The following is a 6566-nucleotide window of genomic DNA, read 5'->3' on the forward strand; positions in this document are numbered from 1 at the left end:
CTCAATTCTCCCACCCCAACTCCACAGCGCACGGGGAGGGTCAGCACTCAGAAGTAGCAAGTTCAAAGTCATTAGACTGACTGCACACTGCTGGAGGGCTGCCCTCTGGCCTAACTCCCATTTGCCAAGATGACAAAGGTCTCCACTCCTTTCTCAGCTTTCACCTGCCCTCTCCCCTCCCCATCTTCTCTGTGTTCCCAGCATGTGATTTACACCCATCCACCACCAGCCGGAAGGGTGGTGGATGGGTGTATCTCAGGTCCCAGGGGAGAGATGAAAGAGGCAAAAATAAGATATCCTCCTGCCTCATCCTCCTGAGAGATGTTTATGGCGTGCTTGCTACCTGCTGAGCCTGGCACTGAGACTTTGGGATTTGATCTCATTTAACCTCATGAGAGCACCATGAGGTAGATATCAGGATAGTTCCTATTTTGCAGGTGGGGAAACTGAGGCATCAAGAATTGCAATGACTTGCCCAAGGTTGCACAGCTGCAAAATGACAGAGCTGGGGTTTAAACCTGATGATTTAACTGCAAGGCTCAAGCCCTCTCCACTTACCACACTGTCTCTGTTCATAAGCTGCAGGTGGGAAGCCCTGGGCTGAATTTGTCCCCACATCTGCACAGTCCCCAGAGCAAAGAAAGCATAAGGAGGGAGTCAAGCACCAGCACTTCCAGGCTTCCACCAGGAAGCATCGCTTTCACTCACACTTCATTGGCCAAAGCAGGTCACATGATCTAGCTTGACTTCAAGGGGTAGGGAAGTATGATCAGGAGGAAGGGGAAACCAGGTATATGCGTGAGCATGGTAAGGTCTTCTATGTCTAACCACAGGTCTTATCTGTGGTTAGAGCTGAGGGGCAGTGAGGCTCCTGTTGCCATAGAGATTCTGCAGAAATACTAGGCATCTCATGTCTTCAGGTCCAAGCTGAGGAGGCACGGATGCAGCAGCAGCCCACAAAATGAGCAAGGAAGCTCCCAGATGGGTTCTTTACAAACAAGCTCTTTTTCTAGAAATAAAGCCTAATGACTGTATGTCCGTTGAAACTTAGACTCTGGCCATGTACGGTCTGCTCAGAGCAACTGCTCCCCAAGCCCCATCCCAAAGCTCCTTCTCTGCCAGACAGTGAGGAAAACGGCCAATCTCTTCATGTTGAAAACAATCAGACAGCATTCTACAGAGAGGTTTCCCTGCCACAGGACAGCTTTATACATCACCAGCCTCAATTCTGGCATCAGGAGGTCATTAAAGAGCAAGACTTTTGGAGTCAGGAGAATGGGGTTCACATTCCATCACTGTCACTGGTTGACTTAGTGAGGCCCTTTAGCCTTCTAATCTTGAGTTTTCTTATCAGTGGGCTTCGCTGGTGGCTCAGATGATAAATAATCTGCCTGTAATGAGGGAGACCCGGGTTCGATCCCTGGGTTGGGAAGATCCCCTGGAGAAGGGAATGGCAACCCACTCCAGTATTCTTGCCTCAAGAATTCCATGGATGGAGGAGCCTGGCAGGCTACTGTCCATGGGGTTGCAAAGAGTCAGCTGTGACTGAGTGACTAGCACTTTGTTATATGTAAAATGGATAATAATAATAATACCTTAAAATGAGTGTGAGGCTATTTAAATGAGATCATTTTTTGTTTTCTGAGGTGCTTATTAGCACCAAGGCTGGCACACAGTAAGTGTTTAATTTCTGCTTGCTGTGGTTAGAATTTCTAGAGTGTGAGCCTTTGGGACCCTCTTGCCTCTGTTGACCTAGAACTAAAAGACTGCCAGTTATTTCTTCAGCAAAGATGAACTTATTCAGGACAAGCAGAAAAGTGTAACTTGGGGTCTGCAACCATGGTGACCTGTGTGCATGTCCCCCCATGGCAAGAGAAGGAGAACACTTTTATAGAGGGGGAAAGGAAGTTTCGAGGGCTGTAGTAAACAAAGGGTCCATGGTTTTTCATTGGCTGAGTCCTTGCCAGGAGAGAAGAGGAGTCTTTCTTCTTCCTATTGTCATGGGATGTGAGAATTCCCCATTCTGGCCTCCCAACTCTACTGAAGTTTCTGTTTAATTTGTGCACCTCTGATCAGCTAAACTGAGAACAAGGAAGGGTACTTGGCATTGCTAGCAAGAGATGCCTAAGGGATCCTTCCTAGAGGAAGGCAGGAGTTTTTCCTCCAAACAGCTCCATTAGAGCCACAGAGGACATTTAGAGCAGTTTTAGCAGTTATTTGATGCCAGCTTATTGCCTTGAGGGGCAAAAAAGTATTGAAGTCCTTTTTAAGTCCTTTTGTATCTTCCTCCCAGTGATTTTTAAAAAGAACTTTCCCTCCATGTCTTATTTTCTCTTTCACTTAAATGTCAGAGAGTTAAATTATTTAGTTTATATTTATTATTTAGTCTATTGTAACCCAATGTATTAGGTTTATTCCTGACTGCATCATTCATTCATTCACTAAGTGGCTACCAATTCTGCCTTCCTGGAGCTTCAGTCTTACTCCACAAGACAGATCTTTAACAATAAATTCTAAGAAAACAAGAATAAGTAAATTAACAAACAAAAAGGCTATTTTGAGATGGTCTTGAGGGTTAAAAAGATAAACATGGATACATATCAAGGAGGGAAGAGAGAGGGTGAGGCACCTTTGGGTGGTCAGAGAAGGCCTGTCTGAGGAGGAAGCATCATCAGAGACCCCTCTAGGGACCTTCACAATCTATTACCTTCCCCAGGATCCAGGGTCTCTTTCTCTCCTGGTCTCTTGGAAACACCCAAACCTTAGCTCCTGGGAGGTGGGCTCAGAAAGAAGTAGGGTGGAACTTCCTGTCCAGCCTGCCTTGGGAAGGGTTAGAGGGGAGGAAGTCCCACCTTAAAGGGCGGTGCCTCAAGAGGGTGACCAGAAGTTGGTTCCCAGGCCAGTGGCTAAGGCTGCTCTGTTCCTACTTCCAGTGTTAGAACCACCTCCTATAAATCCTTATGAATTCATCCATTGTTTCTAGTTCTACCTCCACCTTGGTTCCCCTCCCATCATCTTTCCTATGAACCCCTGCTCCGGCCTCCTCACTGGTCTCCCTCCTTCCAATCTTGCACCATTCTCCACTCAGCCGCCAGAGGGTTGGGTCTTTTAAATTGCACGACCAATCACCTACCTTCTCTGCTTCAAGCTCATCTATGGACTTTTTGTGGTACCCAGAGTGAAATACAGACCCCTCACCACTGCTCACAAGGCCCTGCAGGGTCTGCCCCCAACCCCCTTCTCCAGCCCCACAGCTGGTCCTGTGCAGGTGAAGGGGCAGTGAAGCCGTCCATATGTCCCTCACATCTTTCTCAGACATTAGAATACCCACATCCTTCAACAAGTTTGTTTTTCTGCTGTTTAATTTTTGAAAGAATTGAACTGTTTTTAGGCGGGTACATCTGGGGGTCATAAGCAACTCATTTCATTTCCTATTGGCTATGATTTCTCAGAAGTCAAAGGATATGCTCAGACATTCTTTCAAAGTGAGAAGATGGAAAGGTTTGGAAGACTAGGGAAGGAAAAGGAGATAAGGTTGGATCAGATGAGAATTTGGGCAGAGAAGCTTGGGGTGGATGGTCCAAATGATAATGGGTGGTCTAGAACACTGGGACTTCTGGGTCAGTGACAGGTATATAACAGAGGAGTGAGGCTTGGTGGGCTTAGCCCTGCTGACTCAAGAGATGATCTTCAACACCTGGCCTGACTGTTCAGGCCTCAGATCACATTGCCCCTTCCTTCTGCTCACAGTAGATGGACCAAACCATCAATGCATCCTGAGTTGACAATGGCAAAAGCCAAATAAACTGTTATTTTAAATTTAAAATTAAAATTTAAATTTATTTTAAATTTAAAATTTAAGAGGCTTTATTAAGCATCTTCACCAGTTTGGGATGATTCTGAGGGTTCCCTGATAAACCGAGGATGCTCCTCAAAATTACGGGGATTCCAGCTTTATGCATGGGAGTGAGAGGGCTTCCTGAAGCACTGGGGAGCAGCCAGAAGATTTCATGGCAGGACATGCAATGAGACTTCTCAGGTAACTCCATGAGGTGTCCCGCTCAAAGAGCTTGCTTCATAGATGTTTCTGCTACTAATCTTGAGTAACAAACTACATCAAAACTTTGTGTCATAAAGCACAATTTTAGTTGTTGTTGTTGTACAGTTGCTAAGTTGTGTCCAGCTCTTTGTGACCCCATGAACTGCAGCACCAGGCTTCCCTGTCCTTCACTATCTCTCTGTTGCTTGTTCGAACTCATGACCATTTAGCTAGTGATGCCATCCAACCATCTCATTCTGTTACCCCCTTCTCTTCTTGCCCTCAATCTTTCCCAGCACCAGGGTCTTTTCCAGTGAGTTGGCTCTTCGAATCAGGTGGCCAAAGTATTGGAGCTTCAGCTTTAACATCAGTCCTTCCAATGAATATTCAGGGTTGATTGCCTTTAGGATGGACTGGTTTGATCTCCTTGCTGTCCAAGGGACTCTCAAGAGTCTTCTCCAGCACCATGGTTCGAAAGCTTCAATTCTTCAGCACTCAGCCTTCTTTATGGTCCAGCTCTCACATCCATATATGACTACTGGAAAAACCATAGCTTTGACTACAAGTCAGCAAAGTGATATTAGAGTTTTAGTTACCACATAAATTCTGTGGATCAGGGCAGCTCATCTCTGTTCCAAGGTGTGAGCCCTCAACTGGGAATAATGGCTGGGTGACTTGATATCTGGGGGATGGACTCACCTGAAGTGTTCTTCATTCACCTGTCTGGCAGTTGACAGTGGCTGTTGGCCAGAACACCTGCATGTGGACAGCCTGTCCCCGTTCCGGATTCAAAGGCACAGAATGGAAACTGAGTAATGTTTTTATTATCCAGTTTTGGAAGTCACATGGTGGCATTTCTGTTCGACTCATTTAGTCAAATCACTCACAAGAGCCCTTCCAGTTTCATCAAAATGTCACAGTGTCACAGAGCCTTGAAAGTGGCCCTACCACCTCTGAAATTCACTGGCTCTCTTCCATTGCACCGCAGTGAGCAGAGGCACAGAAGTAAGGAAGCCCAGAGGGTTTGGAGAAGAGAAAAAGGTCTGATAGAAGCAGGTAAGCAGCAGGAGATGGGGGCGTGGAAGGCTGGCCAAAGAGTTTGGCAGGTGGGGAGCTGTAGAAGGTTCTTGAGGAAGGGGAGGAACCTGGTGCTGGTGTTGGACATGCCGAAGCGGACAAGGCAGGCCACAGTAGGAAAGGCTGGAGCCTCAATCAGGGGCTTGGAGAAAGAGAGGAGGCCACTCGGAGAGGCCTGGTCACCTGGATATTGGCATTTCTTTTTCCCAGGACTTCCCTCTGTGAAGAGGATGTCCACCCAATCTGATCTCCTGAGGTTTCCCAATACTGAGCCCCGAGGTCTAAGCTTAGGCACAGAACGCCAACCGGTGCTCTCAGTCACCACCTCCTTCCTGCCAGGCCCTGAGGCTCCCTGACTGGATGTAGGCGCTCCACCAGTGTTGTCCAGTCTCCCTCTCAAATGATTAAACTTCCCATTTTGAAGATGATTTCTGGAGTAGAGTCAGTGTCTGTGATTCAATGTCACAGTCAACTTAAAAACCCAGGTGTGGGTGCAGGTGCTCAAGAAATGCAACCCCACCCCTCTGGCAGATTTTAAGAGATGCTACTTTGGATCTGGGGAAACTGAGGCCCAGAGAGGCAAAGGGACTAGCCCAGGGCCACACGCTGGGAGTAGCGTGGCAGGGTTGGGACCACGTCTTCTGAGTCCATGTCAAAGCTATTTCTCTATCATCACTGCAGCTCAAATCCTGGTGAGCACAGAATACCCCGCAGTGTGTACAGATGCAGGCTCCCGGGCCTCCCACTCCCCAGAGCTTCTGACTCAGTAGCTTCGGGATGGGAGACTGGAGTCTGAATATAACACGCTTCAGACAGGCTGCCAGAAAGACTTTGAGGAATATTGCTTTCGTTTACCATCCCCATTGGGCAGTCAGGGACACTGAGGTGGGAAAGAGCAAGCAGGTGCCAGGGTTAGGCTTGGACTCGGTTGGGCTTGACCTCTTTGTAGGGTGTTCCAAGAGATCCCCCCCCCAAGGCATTAAGTCTGTCCCTCTCTCCTGCATCAAGGAATGAACCAAATATGATAGAGTTGGCCAGCCTTCAACTCCCAGCCCCAGTCACTTTCCAGGCAAGAGGTGACTCTGCAAAGAGCAAATACAGAAGCTGGCATGGCCTGGGCTCGATAAGAACAAACCAGGCAGTTGCCTTAGGTATCTGTGGGGTCAGTGATAAAGAGCCTTTGCTCTGAGCCCTGAGCTGACCTCACGCCCCACCCTACCTCCAACCTGAATGCTGCCATCTCTGCTGTTAGCTGACCATTTATCTTCCTCTGGGGAATTCTGCATCTTTCTCCTAGTTGCTCAGACTGCACCATTGTCAGAGCTCTCTCTTCTTCCTTTACTTGCCTTCTTCCTCCATCTCAGTCTTGCTCCACCCACCCCCTCCAAGTTGCTGGGATGATTCAAACTGTTCTGTTGTCCCTATGCAAGTTCAGTCTTTGTTCCCTGGT

Source organism: Bos indicus, chromosome 13 (genome assembly GCF_029378745.1).
Source record: "Bos indicus isolate NIAB-ARS_2022 breed Sahiwal x Tharparkar chromosome 13, NIAB-ARS_B.indTharparkar_mat_pri_1.0, whole genome shotgun sequence".
NCBI lineage: Eukaryota > Metazoa > Chordata > Mammalia > Artiodactyla > Bovidae > Bos > Bos indicus.